At 39.7% G+C, this 18,952-nt stretch overlaps 2 pseudogenes; one reads left to right on the forward strand and one right to left on the reverse strand.

The window, feature by feature from the left end:
- The first annotated feature begins 4,541 nt into the window (after positions 1-4,541).
- Positions 4,542-5,724, forward strand: LOC129541504 (GTP-binding protein 10 pseudogene; annotated as a pseudogene).
- Positions 5,725-17,711: 11,987 nt separating this feature from the next.
- LOC129541755 (olfactory receptor 10X1-like) lies at positions 17,712-18,638 on the reverse strand (annotated as a pseudogene).
- Between the last annotated feature and the right edge of the window lie 314 nt (positions 18,639-18,952).

The raw sequence follows: 18,952 nt of genomic DNA on the forward strand, positions 1-18,952 counted from the left end.
CAGCTTCCATATGTTGGCATTTTTAATAGTTTTTCTCCCGTAATTGAGATCTAATCTTACTACATTGTGGTCAGAAAAGATGCTTGGAATGATTTCAACTTTTTTGAATTTACCAAGGCTAGATTTATGGACCAGGATGTGATCTATCCTCGAAAAGGTTCCGTGTGCGCTTGAGAAAAAGGTGAAATTCATTGTTTTGGGGTGAAATGTCCTATAGAGATCTATTAGGTCTAACTGGTCTATTGTATCATTTAAAGTTTGTGTTTCCTTGTTAATTTTCTGTTTAGTTGATCTATCCATAGATGTAAGTGGGGTATTAAAGTCTCCCACTATTATTGTGTTATTGTTAATTTCCCCTTTCATACTTGTTAGTAATTGTCTTACATATTGCAATGCTCCTATGTTGGGTGTATAAATATTTATAATGGTTATATCTTCTTCTTGGATTGATCCTTTGATCATTATGTAGTTTCCTTCTTTGTCTCTTTTCACAGCCTTTGTTTTAAAATCTATTTTATCTGATATGTGTATTGCTACTCCTGCTTTCTTTTGGTCTCTATTAGCGTGGAATATCTTTTTCCAGCTCTTCACTTTCAGTCTGTATGTGTCCCTCATTTTGAGGTGGGTCTCTTGTAGACAAGATAAATGGGGGTCTTGTTTTTGTATCCATTCAGCCAGCCTTTGTCTTTTGGTTGGGGCATTCAACCCATTTACGTTTAAGGTGATTATTGATAAGTATGATCCCGTTGTCATTTTCTTTATTATTTTGGGTTCGAGGTTATACACCCTTTCTGTGTTTCCTGTCTAGAGAAGATCCTTTAGTATTTGTTGGAGAGCTGGTTTGGTGATGCTGAATTCTCTCACATTTGCTTGTCTGTAAAGCTTTTTATTTCTCCTTCATATTTGAATGAGATCCTTGCTGGGTATAGTAATCTGGGCTGTAGGTTACTTTCTTTCATCACTTTAAGTATGTCTTTCCATTCCCTCCTGGCCTGAAGAGTTTCTGCTGAAAGATCAGCTGTTATCCTTATGGGGATCCCCTTGTGTGTTATTTGTTGTTTTTCCCTTGCTGCTTTTAATATTTGTTCTTTGTGTTTGATCTTTGTTAATTTGATTAATATGTGCCTTGGAGTATTTCGCCTTGGGTTTATCCTGTTAGGGACTCTCTGTGTTTCTTGGACTTGGGTGATTATTTCCTTCCCCATATTAGGGAAATTTTCAACTATTATCTCCTCAAGTATTCTCTCATGGTCTTTCTTTTTGTCTTCTTCTTCTGGGACTCCTATGATTCGAATGTTGGGGCGTTTATTATTGTCCCATATGTCTCTAATATTGTCCTTATTTCTTTTAATTCTTTTTTCTTTTTCCATCTCTGTTTCATTTATTTCTACAATTCTATCTTCTAGCTCACTTATCCTGTCTTCTGCCTCCATTATTCTACTGTTTGTTCCCTCCAGAGTGTTTCCGATCTCATCTATTGTATTATTCATTGTATATTGATTCTTTTTTATTTCTTCTAATTCCTTATTAAACATTTCTTGCATCTTCTCAATCTTTTTCTCCAGTTTATTTATCTGTAACTCCATTTTGCTTTCCAGTATTTGAATCATTTTCACACGTAAAATTCGAAATTCTTTATCGGGTAGGTTTCCAATATCTTCCTCTTTTGTTTGTGTTGGTGGGCATTTATCCTGTTCCTTTACTTGCTGGGTATTTCTCTGCCTCTTCATCTTGCTTATATTGCTGTGTTCGGGGTGGCCTTTCCGTCTTCTGGCAGTTTGTGGAGTTCTCTTTATTATGTAGTTACCTCGTTGTGTGTGGGGTTGGATGGGTGACTTGTCAAGGTTCCCTGGTTAGGGAAGCTTGTGTCGATGTTCTGGTGGGTGGAGCTGGATTTATTTTCTCTGGAGTGCAATGAAGTGTCCAGTAATGAGTTTGACATGTCAATGGGTTTGGAGTGGCTTTGGGCAGCCTGTATATTGAAGCTCAGTGCTATTCTCCTGTGTTGCTGGATAGTTTGCGTAGTATGTCTTTCACTGAAACTTGTTGACCCCTGGGTGATGCCTGGTTTCAGTGTATGTATGGAGGCATTTGATGAGTACCTATCAATTAATGTTCTCGGGAACAGGAGATCTCTGGTGTTCTCAGGATTAGGACTTAGCCTCTGCCTCTGTTTTTCAGTCTTATTCTTACAGTAGGCTCAAGGCTTCTCCCTCTGTTACTTCTAAGGCAGTTCCTTCTGTTGAAAAAGCTCTTCTGTTTTCTGGTCTCCTCAGTGTCTAATTCCTGTCCTGACACCAGGATGCGGTGGTGGACACTTTTTTCTTTTTCCCCCGGCTCACCTGCTCAGTCCTGCTGTGGGGAGGGAGGAAAGCAGCTAACAAATATCCCTGGTGTTTGTGGGGAGTGCTCGCATTGTCTCGGCTACACTGGGAATGCTCCCGCTCAAGGCGTGTGTGCTTTCCCTGTTTATGCTGCTTAGGCTCTAGGTTGCTCTGCTGGGAGCTCTCCGCAGCTGGGGCTGGGTTGCATGCACTTCCCAGGTCTGAGCGGCTCAGGTTCAGGTCCTCGGGTACTCCACAAAGGCGCAGACTTGGCTGGGCCTGTGTTTTGTGCCTTCCCCGGTCCAAGCAGCTCAGGTCACCAGGAGTTTGGTGAGCGTGGTCACTGCTGCTTATCGCCTTTCCAGTCCCTACCGCTCGGTTTATGGGAGTACAACCGGCACACTTTCTCAGGCGGATTTCGACCGGCCGGAACCCAAGAAGTCCTGGCCAGCAAGGAAGCCTGCCTGCAGCTTGGCATGGGAAGCCTCTCTGGGGCCGCGGCTGCCCCTACCCCGGCACTGGCTGCCCTCCCTGCCCGCGTCGGTGGGGGCTGGGGGATGGGCTGCCCGCTACCGGCTCGCTTCACTCAGTGCCCTGTTCTGTGGGCGGCACTGGCAGAGTCCTGGTTTGGGGCTTTTTGCAGGCTTTTCCTAGCCTTTTCGCCTTTTAGCTGCAGCTTCTGCTTTGGTATCTTAAGTTCGCGCCCTCAGTTTGCCCTGGGGTGTTCAAGCCCGGTTCTCCCTCTAAGCGCCGCCACCCACAACTCCCTGCCCCGCCCCCCGCCTGCTAGTGGGGGTCACGGGCGTCTGCACCACTTCTCCGCTGAGAGTTTCCTCTGGGCACTTAGTCTGTGAGTTTTAATTATTTATGTCTTTTGTCTCCCAGTTATGCAGCCCTCTGAGGTTCCACTCGCCAGTGTTTCCAGGTGTTTGGAAACTTCTCTCTTTTTCTTTTTTTTTTTTTTTTTAAGCCTTCCTTCCCAGGATGGAGCTCCGTCCCTCCCTCTTTTGTCTCTCTTTTTATCTTTTATACTATTTCCTACCTCCTTTCAATGACTATGGGCTGCTTTTCTGAGTGCCTGATGTCCTCTGCCGGTATTCAGAAGTTGTTTTGTGGTATTTACTCAGCGTTCAAATGTTCTTTTGCTGATTTTGTGGGGGAGAAAGTGGTCGCCCCGTCCTATTCCTCTGCCATCTTCCCGTGCTTCCTAGAGTGTCCTTTTTAATAGCTTAATTAAATCTTTTAGCAGTATCACGTAACAAGGAACTGTCTTATCAGTGAGTCTTAGTAAACACTAGACATTAACAAGACTAGAAACTTAATTTAACAATTTACAAAACTTAATATTCCGTGATTTTTCATTATGGAGGCCCTGTAGCCAGGGAGGCTTTAACCCATCAAATAAAAAATGAGGTTTGTCAGGGAGCTGGGAAAAGCCAAGCAGCCATCTTGGATTTCCCACAGCCCTGACTCTGATTTCCAGGTATTGTTTTTAATTTTCCAATTTAGAAGCAGACTGTTGCCATGGTTTAAGGACATTAGGATGGCACAAGTCTAACAGAGTTTTTGTATAAGCAGAATGAGCTTTTACATGTCTACAAACCCGACAATTGAATTAATTTCTAAAACTAGCATAGGATCAGACCTATGGTAGAAAAGCATTTGATTTATATGCAGAGGCCTAAGAAGTCAAGAAAACGTTATAAATGATCATACAAATCAGGTCCAACATCTTGGGAAAGCTGTCTACTTCTGATGTCGTCATCTTCTCATCCTGGTGTAGTGTAGTTTCTTCTGAAAAAAGTCCTTCCATCCAGGTTGGAGACAGTCCTTTAAATTATGTCCTTTTTTTTCTTTTAGTCCTGGTTGCAGGTCACGAGGCATCTGATCTTCATCCAAAGATAGATCACTGAGATAAGCTTCAGAAACAAACTTAGGATGTTCTTTAAGAATTCAATTAAATTTTACATTAATATCACATAACAGCAAAGAACTATCCAAGAAATGAGTCTTACTACCTCCATTGGTAGACCGCCATTAACAAACTGGGATTTAACATTTATTGAAACATCCTTTTCTCCCTAAAATCACCCTCGTTTTTACCAAATATAACCAAATTAAGACTTGTTTTTTTAAAGAAGTCATATTTCATTTTAAAAAGCATCATGGTAAAAAGGCAGCTCCGTACTTCTGTGGGTACAGCTTCTGCAGGAGGGAATACTCGCCCTTCGCAGGCATGGTGCGCTGCAGTTGCATGCTGTTCAGAAAGTATGGAAACTTCATTGATAACCTGAGACTCTTCACCAAGGGAGGAAGTGGTGGAATGGGCTACCCTCATTTAGGTGGAGAAGGTGGAAAAGGTGATGACGTCTGGGTTGTAGCCCATAACAAAATGACTTTAAAACAACTTAAGGACAAATATCCTCAGAAATGGTTTGTGGCTGGAGAAGGAGCAAACAGTCGAGTTTGTGCACTGAAAGGCTCCAAAGGGAAAGACTGTGAAATTCCTGTCCCTGTGGGTGTTTCAGTAACTGATGACAATGGTAACGTTATAGGAGAACTCAATAAGGAGAAAGACAGAATTTTGATAGCTGAAGAAGGTCTTGGGGGTAAATTGCTTACTAATTTCTTACCATTGAAAGGCCAGAAGTGAGTAATTCACCTTGATCTAAAACTTATAGCTGATATAGGCCTAGTGGGATTCCCAAATGTTGGAAAATCCTCTTTTCTAAGTAAGATTTCTCATGCAAAACATGTAATTGCAGATTATGCATTTATAACAATAAAGCCTGAACTCGGAAAAATTATGTATAGTGATTTCAAACAGATATCAGTAGCTGATCTTCCTGGTTTAATAGAAGGAGCACATATGAACAAAGGAATGGGCCACAAATTCCTCAAGCATATAGAAAGAACTAAACAACTGCTTTTGGTTGTTGATATTTCTGGATTTCAGCTTTCTTCCCAAACTTATTACAGAACTGCTTTTGAAACCATAATACCACTTTCAAAAGAGTTAGAATTGTACAAAGAGGAACTTCAGACAATACCTGCACTCTTAGAAGTAAATAAAATGGACTTGCCAGATGCACAGGATAAATTCCATGTACTGATGAACCAACTCCAGAATCCTAAAGAATTTTTGCATTTATTTGAAAAAAACATGATTCCAGAGAGGACTGTGGAATTCCAACACATCATCACCATCTCTGCAATTACTGGAGAAGGAATTGATGAACTAAAGAACTGTATAAGGAAATCTCTGGATGAACACGCCAACCAGGAAAATGATGCATATCATAAGAAGCAGTTGATTAATCTACATATTTCCAATACAATATCTTATAGTGAGCCACCATCAAAGAATGCTGTTTCTAGTCCTAGAATGGATGTAACTTAAATATATGAAAAGTGATACTGAAATTGTGTTCATTTGAAAACTCTTTGACAAACATTTTTTAGAATTTTGGTTGTTACTGACCTGCTGTATATACCATCATTCAAGAACCATATTTTTAAAGATGTTTTGTAGTTAAGTTTATCAACAGATGAAAAAATAACCAAGGGTTAAAAATGACAGTTTATGATGTTATGGCCATCCACCTGTAATAACATCCTATAGTATTCTATCTGTATGTCTCTAGTGAGATAATTTTTAAGATTATAAAAAAGGGTTCCTTATGAGCAACTAGGTTTTATTTGTTTTTGAGTTTGTCATTACCGGGTTCTCCTAAATTTGTAATAGTTCTCTTTTTTTTTTTTTAACAACCTCAAACTCCTGAATTTGAACATATTCAGTGATAATAAAGATCACTGATAATCAAAAAAAATAAAAAATAATAAAAAGCATCATAAACCATTGCAATTTTCTGACATTTATTTTATCTGAACACCAAATATTTTAAACTTTTTCAATGTAAAGCAACTCTCCAAGACTTTGTTAAGATTTACTACTATATGCAATTTTTTTTCTTTTTCCTTTTATTGAAGTACAGTTAATGTACAACATTATGTAAGTTGGTGTAGTTAAATTGCCCCCTCCCCCCTCTCTCTTCCTACTGCTAACCACTAATTTGTTTTTTGTATCTCTGAATCTGATTCTTTTTTGTTATATTCATTAGTTTGTTGTATTTTTTAGGTTACACATATAAGGCAGAATTTTTCTTTCTCGGACTTATTTAATTTAGCATACATAACACCCAGTAAATCCATTCATGCTTTTGCAAGTGCAAAATTTCAACCTTTTTTATGACTTCAGTTCAGTGCAGTTCAATCACTCAATCATGTCTAACTCTTTGAGACCCCATGAATCACAGCACGCCAGACCTCCCTGTCCATCACCAACTCCCGGAGTTCACTCAAACTCATGTCCACACAGTCGGTGATGCCATCCAGCCATCTCATTCTCTGTCGTCCGCTTCTCCTGCCCCCAGTCTCTCCCAGCATCAGAGTCTTTTCCAGTGAGTCAACTCTTTGCATGAGGTGGCTAAAGTATTGGAGTTTCAGCTTCAGCATCAGTCCTTCCAATGAACACCCAGGATTGATCTCCTTTAGAATGGACTGGTTGGATCTCCTTGCATTCCAAGGGACTCTCAAGAGTCTACTCCAACACCACAATTCAAAAGCATCAATTCTTCGGCGACCTGCTCTCTTCACAGTCCAACTCTCACATCCATACATGACCACCGGAAAAACCATAGCCTTGACTAGACGGACCTTGGTTGGCAAAGTAATGTCTCTGCTTTTTAATATGCTATCTAGGTTGGTCATAACTTTCCTTCCAAGGAGTAAGTGTCTTTTAATTTCATGGCTGCAATCAGCATCCGCAGTGACTTTGGAGCCCAAAAAAATAAAATCTGACACTGTTTCCCCATCCATTTCCCATGAAGTGACGGGACCAAATGCCATGATCTTAGTTTTCTGAATGTTGAGCTTTAAGCCAACTTTTTCACTCTCCTCTTTCACTTTCATCAAGAGGCTTTTTAGTTCCTCTTCACTTTCTTTTATGACTTAGTAGTATTCAGTTGTGTATACACCACATCTTTATCCCTACATCTGTTGATGGACTTATAAGTTGCTTCCGTCTCTTGACAACTGTAAATAACGTGACTGTGAACATTGGAGTGCCTGTATCTTTTTAAATTAGTGTTTCCTTTTTTTCAGACATGTACCCAGGAATGGAATTGCTGGGTCATGTGAGAGCTTTATTTTTAGTTTTTTGAGAAACTTCCATATTCTTTTCCACACTGCCTGCACCAATTTACATTCCCAACAACAGTGTAAAAGAATTCCCATGTCTCCATATCCTTGCCAACATTTTTATTTGTGTTCTTTTTGAGTATAGCCATTCTGACAGGTGTGTGGTGATGTTTCTGCATGGTTTTGATTAATATTTCCCTGATGATTAGAGATATTGAACATCTTTTCATTTGCCTATGGACCAACTGCATGTCCTATCTTCTTTGAAGAACTGAATATCTACATGTAAAGGAATGAAATTAGCACATTACTAACACTGTTACTAACACTAATTACTACATAAATAAACTAAAAAAGAATTAGAGACCTAAACATAAAACTGGAAGCCATAAAACTGCAAGAAGAAAAAAAAGATGGGAGGCTGTCCTAAGATGGTGGAGGAATAGGATGGGGAGACCACTTTCTCCCCCACAAACTCATCAAAAGAACATTTTAATGCTGAGTAAATTCCATAGAACAACTTCTGAATGCTGGCAGAGGATATCAGGCACCCAGAAAAGTAGTCCATTGTCTTCGAAAGAAGGTAGGAAAAAATATAAAAGATAAAAAGAGAGACAAAAGAGGTAGGGTCGGAGATCCGTACTTGGAAGGGAGACTTGAAAAAGAGAGGTTTCCAGACACCAGGAAACACTCTCACTGGCGAGTCTGTGGTGAGGCTTGGAACCTCAGAGGGCAACATAACCGGGAGGAAAAATAAATAATTAAAACCCACAGATTACGAGCCCAACAGTAACTCCCAGCGGAGAAGCAGCACAGACGCCCGCATCCATGACTAGCAAGCGCAGCTGGGCAGGGAGCTGCGGGCTGCATTGCTTAGTGTAAGAACCAGGCCTGAATGCCTTGAGGGCAATCTGAGGAAACTAACTTAAGATAGCAAACCAGACTGTGGGATAACTACCCCATGAAAAGGCAAAGAGCCCTAACCTAAGTCACCGCCAGACCCGCTCACAGAACAAAGGACTGAATAGAGTTAACCAGTTGCAGATGGCCCATCCCCTACCAAGACAGGCAGGGAGGGCAGCCAGTGCCAGAATGGGGCAATCGCGGCTCCAGAGATGCATCATCTACCAAACTGCAAACAGGCTTTGTTGCTAACCAAGACTTCTTGGGATTCTGGGCAGTCGACATTCGCCCGAGAAGGTGTGCCAGTTGCACACCCAGAAAACCGAGCTGCAGGGATCAGGGAGGTGATAAGTCGCAGCGACCGCACTCTCCAAACACCTGGTCACCTGAGCTGCTCGGACCGAGGGACACAAAACTCAGGCCCAACTGAGTCTGCGCCTTTGTGGAGTACCTGAGTACCTGAACCTGAGCAGCTTTGACCTGGGAAGTGCATACAACCCAGGGCCCACCTCAGACAGTTCCCAGCAGAGCAACCTAGAGCCTGAGCAGTATAGACAGGGAAAATACACACACAGTGAGCAGGGGCAAACCCAATGTGGCTGAGACACTGCAAGCACTCCCCACAGACACCAGTGATATTTGTTTGCAGCGTCCCTCCCTCCCCACAGCATGACTGAACAAATGAGCCTTAAAAAAGTGACCACCACCGCCCCCTTGTGTCAGGGCGGAAATTAGACACTGAAGAGACCAGCAAACAGAAGAAGTTAAAACAGAGGGAACCACCTTGAAAGTGACAGATGAAGAAGTCTTGAGGCTACTGCAAGAATAAGACTGAAAACCAGAGGCAGGATGCTTAAGTCCAAATCCTGAGAACACCAGAAAACTCCTGATTCCAGGGAACATTAATCAATAGGAACTCATCAAACGCCTCCATGCCTACACTGAAATCAAGCACCACCCAAGGGCCAAGAAGTTCCAGAGCAAGACATACCACACAAATTCTCCAGCAACACAGGAACATAGCCCTGAGCTTCAATATACAGGCTGCCCAAAGTCACTCCAAACCCACTGACATCTCTTAACTCATTGCATTACACTTCATTGCACGCCAGAGAGAAGAAATCCAGTTCCACCCACCAGAACACCCACATAAGCTTTCCTAACTGGGAAACCTTGACAAGCCACCTGCCCAACCCCATCCACAACGAGGAAACTCCACAAACTGCCAGAAAACGCAAAGGTCATCCCAAGCACAGAAATGTAAGCAAGATGAAGAGGCAGAGAAATACCCAGCAGGTAAAGGAACAGGATAAATGCCCACCAACCCAAACAAAAGAGGAAGAGATAGAGAATCTACCTGATAAAGAATTCCGAATAATGATAGTGAAAATGATCCAAAATCTTGAAAACAAACTGAAGTTAGAGATAAATAACTTGGAGACAAGGATTGAGAAGATGCAAGATAGGTTCACAAAGACCTAGAAGAAATACAAAAGAGTCAATATATAATGAATAATGCAATAGATGAGATCAAAAACACTGTGGAGGGAACCAACAGTAGAATAACAGAGGCAAAAGATAGAATAAGTGGATAGAAGATAGAATAAGTGAGATAGAATATAGAATGGTAGAAATAAATGAAACAGAGATGGAAAAAGAAAAGTGAATTAAAAGAAATGAGAACAATCTCAGAGACCACTGGGACAATGTTAAGTGCCCCAACATTCGAATTATAGGAGTCCCAGAAGAAGAAGACAAAAAGAAAGACCATGAGAGAATACTTGAGGAGATAATAGTTGAAAACTTCTCTAAAATGGGGAAGGAAATAATCACCCAAGTCCAAGAATCACAGAGAGTCTCAAACAGGATAAACCCAAGGCAAAATACTCCAAGGCACATATTAATCAAATTAACAAAGATCAAACACAAAGAACAAATATTAAAAGCAGCAAGGGAAAAACAACAAATAACACACAAGGGGATTCCCATAAGGATAACAGCTGATCTTTCAATAGAAACTCTTCAGGCCAGGAGGGAATGCCAAGATATACTTAAAGTGATGAAAGAAAGTAACCTACAGCCCAGATTACTGTATCCAGCAAGGATCTCATTCAAATATGAAGGAGAAATCAAAAGCTTTACAGACAAGCAAAAGCTGAGAGAACTCAGCATCACTAAACCAGCTCTCCAACAAATGCTAAAGGACCTTCTCTATACAGGAAACACAAAAAGGATGTATAAACTCAAACCCAAAACAATAAAGAAAATGTCAACAGGATCATACTTATCAATAATTACCTTAAATGTAAATGGGTTGAATGCCCCAACCAAAAGGCAAAGGCTGGCTGAATAGATAAAAAAACAAGATCCCTATATATGTTGTCTACAAGAGACCCACCTCAAAGCAAGGGACAAATACAGACTGAAAGTGAAGGTGTGGAAAAAGATACTCCACGCAAATAGAGACCAAAAGAAAGCAGGAGTATCAATACTCATATCAGATAAAATAGACTTTAAAGCAAAGCCTGTGAAAAGAGACAAAGAAGGAAACTACATAACGATCAAAGGATTAATCCCAGAAGAAGATATAACAATTATAAATATATATGCACCCAACATAGGAGCACCACAATATGTAAGACAGTTGCTAACAAGTATGAAAGGGGAAATTAACCACAACACAATAATAGTGGGAGACTTTACTACCCCATTCACACCTATGGATAGATCAATTGAACAGAAAATTAACAAGGAAACACAAACGTTAAATGATACAATAGACCACTTAGACCTAATTGATATCTATAAGACATTTCACCCCAAAACAATGAATTTCACCTTTTTCTCAAGATCTCACGGAACCTTCTCCAGGATAGATCACACCCTGGACCTTAAATCTAGACTTGGTAAATTCAAAAAAATTGAAATCACTCCAAGCATCTTTTCTGACCACAATGCAGTAAGACTATATCTAAATTACAGGAGAAAGCCTATTAAAAATTCCAATATATGGAGGCTAAACAACACGCTGCTAAATAACCAACAAATAGAAGACATCAAAATATGCCTAGAAATGAATGAAAATGAAAACACAACAACCCAAAACCTCTGCGATAATGTAAAAGCAGTGCTAAGGGGAAGGTTCATGGCAATACAGGCATATCTCGAGAAACAAGGAAAAAAGTCAACTAAATAATCTAACTCTATACCTAAAGCAACTAGAAAAGAAAGAAATTAAGAACCCCAGGTTGAGTAGAAGGAAAGAAATCTTTGAAATTAGGGCAGAAATAAACGCAAAAGAAACAAAAGAGACCATAGCAAAAATGAACAAAGCCAAAGGCCAGTTCTTTGAGAGGATAAATAAAATTGACAAACCACTAGCCAGATTCATCAAGAAACAAAGGGAGAAGAACCAAATCAATAAAATTAGAAATGAAAATGGAGAGATCACAACAGACAACACAGAAATACAAAGGATCATAAGAGACTACTATCAGCAATTATATGCCAGTAAAATGGAAGAAACAGAAAAGTTTTTAGAAAAGTGCAACTTTCCAAAACTGAACCAGGAAGAAATAGAAAATCTTAACAGACCCATCACAAGCATGGAAATTGAAACTGTAATCAGAAATTTTCCAGCAAACAAAAGCCCAGGTCCAGAAGGCTTCACAGCTGAATTCTACCAAAAATTTAGAGAAGGGCTAATGCCTTTCCTACTCAAACTCTTCCAGAAAATTTCAGAGGAAGGTAAATTGCCAAACTCATTTTATGAGGTTACCAACACGCAAATACCAAAACCTGACAAAGGTGCCACAAAAAAAGAGAACTACTTGCCAATATCACTGATGAACATAGATGCAAAAATCCTTGACTAAATTCTAGCAGTCAGAATCCAACAACACATTAAAAAGATCATACATCATGACCAAGTGGGCTTTCTACCAGGAATGCAAGGATTCTTCAATATCCACAAGTCAATCAATGTAATACACCACATTAATAAATTGAAAAATAAAAGCCATATGATTATCTCAATAGATGCATAGAAAGACTTTGACAAAATTTAACATCCATTTATTATGATAAAAACCCTCCAGAAAGCAGGAATAGAAGGAACATACCTCAACGCAATAAAAGCAATATATGACAAACCTACAGCAAACATTATCCTCAACGGTGAAAAATTGAAAGTATTTCCCCTAAAGTCAGGATCAAGACAAGGGTGTCCACTCTCACCACTGCTATTCAACAAAGTTTTGGAAGTTTTTGCCACAAAATCAGACCAGAAAAAGACATAAAAGAAATCCAAATTGGAAAAGAAGAAGTAAAATTCTCACTGTTTGCAGATGACATGATCCTCTGCATAGAAAACCCTAAAGACTCCAACAGAAAATTACTAGAGTTAATCAATGAATATAGTAAAGTTGCAGGATATAAAATCAACACACAGAAATCCCTTGCATTCCTATACACTAATAATGAGAAAATAGAAAGAGAAATTAAGGAAGCAATTCCATTCACCATTGCAAAGAAAAGAATAAAATACTTACTTAGGAATATATCTACCTAGATGGAGAAATATACCGTGTTCATGGATCACAAGAATCAATATAGTGAAAATGACTATACTACCCAAAGTAATCTATAGATTCAATGTAATTCCTATCAAGCTATCAATGGTAGTTTTCACAGAGCTAGAACAAATAATTTCACAATTTGTATGGAAATACAAAAAAACTCGAAGAGCCAAAGCAATCTTGAGAAAGAAGAATGGAACTGGAGGAATCAACCTGCCGGATTTCAGGCTCTACTACAAAGCCACAGTCATCAAGACAGTATGGTACTGGCACAAAGAAAGAAACATAGATAAATGGAACAAAATAGAAAGCCCAGAGATAAATCCACGCACCTATGAACACCTTATCTTTGACAAAGGAGGCAAGAATATTCAATGGAGAAAGGACAATCTCTTTAACAAGTGGTGCTGGGAAAACTGGTCAACCACTTGTAAAGAATGAAACTAGAACACTTCCTAACACCATACACCAAAATAAACTCAAAATGAATTAAAGATCTAAACATAAGAGCAGAAACTATAAAACTCTTAGAGGAGAAAATAGGCAAAACATAAATCGCTGACATAAATCACAGCAGGATCCTCCATGACCTACTTCCCAGAATATTGGAAATAAAAGCAAAAATAAACAAATGGGACTTAATTAAAATTAAAAGCTTCTGCAGCTCAATTCCAGAAAAATAAACCGCCCAATCTAAAATATGGGCCAAAAAACTAAACAGACATTTCTCCAAAGAAGACATACAGATGGCTAACAAACACATGAAAAGATGCTCAACATCACTCATAATCAGAGAAATGCAAATCAAAACCACAATGAGGTACCATTTCATGCCAGTCAGAATGGATGCTCTCCAAAAGTCTACAAGCAATAAATGCTGGAGAGGGTGTGGAGAAAAGGGAACCCTCTTACACTGTTGGTGGGAATGCAAACTAGTACAGCTACTATGGAGAACAGTGTGGAGATTCCTTAAAAAACTGGAAATAGAACTGCCATCCTTCAGTTCAGTTCAGTCCCTCAGTCGTGTCTGACTCTTTCCGACCCCATGAATTGCAGCATGCCAGGCCTCCCTGTCCATCACCAACTCCCAGAGTTCACTCAAACTCATGTCCATCCAGTCGGTGATGCCATCATGCCATCTCATTCTCTGTCGTCCCCTTCTCCTCCTGCCCCCAGTCCCTCCCAGCATCAGAGTCTTTTCCAGTGAGTCAACTTGTCTCATGAGGTGGCCAAAGTATTGGAGTTTCAGCTTTAGCATCAGTCCCTCCAATGAATACCAAGGATTGATCACCTTTAGGATGGACTGGTTGGACCTTGCAGTCCAAGGGACTCTCAAGAGTCTTCTCCAGCACCACAGTTCAAAAGCATCAATTCTAACCTTGACTAGACGGACCTTGGTTGGCAAAGTAATGTCTCTGCTTTTTAATATACTATCTACTTTGGTCATAACTTTCCTTCCAAGGAGTAAGCATCTTTTAATTTCATGGCTTCAATCAGCATCTACAGTGATTTTGGAGCCCCAAAAAGTAAAGTCTGACACTGTTTCCACTGTTTCCCCATCTATTTCCCATGAAGTGATGGGACCAGATGCCATGATCTTAGTTTTCTGAATGTTGAGCTCCAAGCCAACCTTTTCACTCTCCTCTTTCACTTTCGTCAAGAGGCTTTTGAGTTCCTCTTCACTTTCTGCCATAAGGGTGGTGTCATCTGCATATCTGAGGTTATTGATATTTCTCCTGGCAATCTTGATTCCAGCTTGTGCTTCTTCCAGCCCAGCGTTCCTCATGATGTACTCTGCATAGAAGTTAAATAAGCAGGGTGACAATATACAACCTTGACGTACTCCTTTTCCTATTTGTAACCAGTCTGTTGTTCCATGTCCAGTTCTAACTGTTGCTTCCTGACCTGCATACAGGTTTCTCAAGAGGCAGGTCAGGTGGTCTCGTATTCCCATCTCTTTCAGAAGTTTCCACAGTTTGTTGTGATCCACACAGTCAAAGGCTTTGCACAGTCAATGAAGCAGAAATAGATGTTTTTCTAGAACTCTCTTGCTTTCTCCATGATCCAGCGGATGTTGGCAATTTGATCTCTTGTGCCTCTGCCTTTTCTAAATACTGCTTGAACATCTGGAAGTTCACTGCCATACGACCCAGCAATCCCACTGCTAGGCATACACACCGAGGAAATCAAAATTGAAAGAGATACATGTACTCCAATGTTCATTGCAGCACTGTTTATAATAACCAGGACGTGGAAGCAACCTAGATGTACATCTGCCAACGAATGGATAAGAAAGCTGTGGTACATATACACAATGGACTATTACTCAGCCATTAAGAATAATACATTTGAACCAGTTTTAATGAGGTGGATGAAACTGGAGCCTATTATACAAAGTGAAGTAAGCCAGAAAGAAAAACACCAATATAGTACACTAACTCTTATATATGGAATTTAGAAATATGGTAATAATGGAGAAACAGTGGAAACAGTGTCGGACTTTATTTGGGTGGGCTCCAAAATCACTGCAGATGCTGATTGCAGCCATGAAATTAAAAGACGCTTACTCCTTGGTAGGAAAGTTATGACCAACTTAGATAGCATATTAAAAAAGCAGAGACATTACTCTGCCAACAAAGGTCCATCTAGTCAAGGCTATGTTTTTTCCAGTGGTCATGTATGGATGTGAGAATTGGGCTGTGAAGAAAGCTGAGCACCAAAGAATTGATGCTTTTGAACTGTGGTGCTGGAGAAGACTCTTGAGAGTCCCTTGGACTGCAAGGAAATCCAACCAGTCCATTCTAAAAGAGATCAATCCTGGGTGTTCATTGGAAGGCCTGATGCTGAGGCTGAAACTCCAGTATTTTGGCCACCTCATGCAAAGAGTTGACTCATTGAAAAACACCCTGCTGCTGGGAGGGATTGTGAGCAGCAGAAGAAGTGGACGACAGAGTTTGAGATGGCTGGATGGCATCACCGACTCGATGGACATGAGTTTGAATGAAGTCCGGGAGTTGGTGATGGACAGGGAGGCCTGGCGTGCTGCAATTCATGGGGTCGCAAAGATTCGGGCACAACTGAGTGACTGAAGTGAACTGAACTGAATGATAACCCTGTATGCAAGATAGCAAAAGAGACACAGATGTATAAAACAGTCTTTTGGACTCTCTGGGAGAGGGCAAGGGTGGAATGATTTGGGAGAATGGCATTGAAACATGTATATTATCGTATGTGTAATGAATCGCCAGTCTACAGGATACTTGGGGCTGGTTCACTGGGATGAACCAGAGGGATGGTATGTGGAGGGAGGTTGGAGGAGGGTTCAAGATGGGGAACACATGTACACCTGTGTCGTTTTAATGTCAATGTATGGCAAAACCAACACAATATTGTAATTAGCTTCCAATAAAAATTTTAAAAAAAGAAAAAAAGAGCACTCTTTGACATAAACCATATAAATTTTTTTGGGGGGAGGGGGATTTTTCTCCTGAAGCAAAAAAGATAAAGTAAGCAAATGGGAACTAATTAAACTTAAAAACATATCAAAGGAAATCACTAAAAAAAAAAAAAAAAGGAGAAAATGGCCTACTGAATGGAAGAAAATATTTGCAAATAATATGAATGATAAGGAATTAATATCCAAATAAGTAAACAGTCCATACTACACAATATCAAAAAAGCAAGCAACATGAAAATGAGCAGAAGAGTTTTAATACATTTTATTTATATATACCAACCCTTATGTCCTTCATGAGAGGACATAGTGTCAACAGAACTGAGAAAATGATTCAGAGAAGTCTCTAGGTTTTATGTTGGAATTATCAGTAAGATTAGTTTTTACTTATTTGTGATATTTAACTTTTGTAGTTATTTCTTAATTTTTTTAGGCTAATATATAGTGCCAATGCTATGGTTCCTTCATTACTCACTATGTGTCTGCCAAAATTATTACAAAATGCCTTTTATTGTTAAAGCACTCAATATTGTAAAATTTTATTTAAATGTTAGCTCTTATTCTTTTCATATTAAAGAAAATGGGGGCTATTTGCAGTCCTTATCCAAGGATTCCCTTAGTCTCAGAACATGTAGGCTCTACCGTCCTGTTTACTAATTTGAATCAGCATTCCAAAACATCCCATATAATCAGAAGCTAGCATTTAGCAGTCATTGGAAAGATACCACTGAATACAGTGCATTAACATTTTTAAATAGTATGGTATGAGTCTTAATTATATCTATCTAATCTATTTATCAATATCTAGAAACATATTGAAAAATACTTGACTGTGATTTCTATAGTGTATATCTTATAGGAAATAATTATCTCCCCTCAGCAGCATGACACAGTCTCTCACAACATTACCTAGAAATTTTTTCAACATTTACATCTCTAGGAATTTAAAATCATCTTTTAATATAATAGTCATAGGTTTGGTGTTTCTTCTTCCATCATGCTTTTCTCACTTCATCAAAGGTACAAAACACCTAGTGGATGATTGGCAATAGCATAGAATGTGCAGAGACAAATAGTAGAAGTAGTTGGAAAACTTCCTTTACATGCTAAGTATATACCTTTCATGGCTTAGGTCCAAGTCTCAGACACTTCTTCCGCATATGTCAACCTCTAGGAAAATACTTCTCCAAATATTTCAGAGTTAATGCTTTACTGAAATCTGTGAACACTCAGTTATGCAGCGATAATACAAGATTATTCAAGAAATTTCTTTCCAAGTACCTTTCTGAAAGCATTCTACATGTCCTTATTCCTGAGGCTGAAAATGAGAGGGCTGAGGAAAGGAGTGACGACAGTGTAAGGAACTGCGATCAGTGTGTCATCTCCCCCTGATGCTTCTGGCTTCAGATAAACAATAGATGCAAAACCAAAATGGATGATGACCACTGTGAGGTGGGAGGCACAGGTAGAAAAGGCCTTCTGCTTGCCCTCAGCCGAAGGGATTTTGAGGACAGTGGAAAGAATGAAAGTGTAAGTGAGGATGATGACCAGGAAGGTGCCCATCAAACCTGACACTGACATCACTGTTACAATGAATTCTGTGAGGTCACTATCTAGACAGGACAGCCTCACAACAGCCCGCATATGACAAAAGAAGTGTTTGACAAGATTGGGGTTGCAGAAAGAGCCCCTGAATATCAATGCAGTCTCTATCACAGAGACAAAGAAGCCAACAACCCAAGCACAAGCCACAAGTTTTCCACACATCATGCCGGTCATAAGCAAAGGATATCTGAGAGGATTGCAGATGGCCACGAAGCGATCATATCCCATCAAAGTAAGAATCATGCAATTAGTGCCACCAAGTCCCAAGAAGAAACACATTTGCAAGCCACAACCTATGACTGAAATGCTTCTGTCCTTGGCCAGGAGATCTGCCAGCATCCTGGGGATAATGGTCAGAGTGTAGCAGGTCTCAGAGAAAGAGAGTGCACTAAGGAAGAGGTACATGGGGGTGTGCAGACGTCTGTCCACCCAAGTTAGACCCATGATGGTCAGGTTACCTGTGAGGGTGAGAAGGTAGAGGCAAAAGAAAATCACAAAGAGGAATGTCTGTGCCTGTGGGTAAACAGAGAAGCCAACAAGAATGAACTCTTCCAGGACTGTCTGGTTGATCTTCATCATGTGAAGCTCTGAAATCCAAGGAAACAAAAAATTCAATTTTCCATTATTCTCTGTAGTTTTGGTGTGAATAAAATAGACGATCAAATTTGCAGTTACCAATTGATTTTATATTTTGTTTGGCAAAACAAGATGTGCATGTAGGTAATATTTTTTCCTAATTGTCCGTTCATGTGTTTCTTCTTTATTAAGCCACCATTACTAATTACTTATTATGATTTTTTCTGCCCTATTTTTTAAAGGAGTTTATTGGCTGATAGGAAAAAAAAGAACAAAAATTACTCTAATTTCTGTCCAGATGAAGGAAATTCATG

This window comes from Moschus berezovskii, chromosome 4, assembly GCF_049115385.1.
Source record: "Moschus berezovskii isolate FMDL1 chromosome 4, NW_MosBer_1.0, whole genome shotgun sequence".
Classification (NCBI taxonomy): domain Eukaryota; kingdom Metazoa; phylum Chordata; class Mammalia; order Artiodactyla; family Moschidae; genus Moschus; species Moschus berezovskii.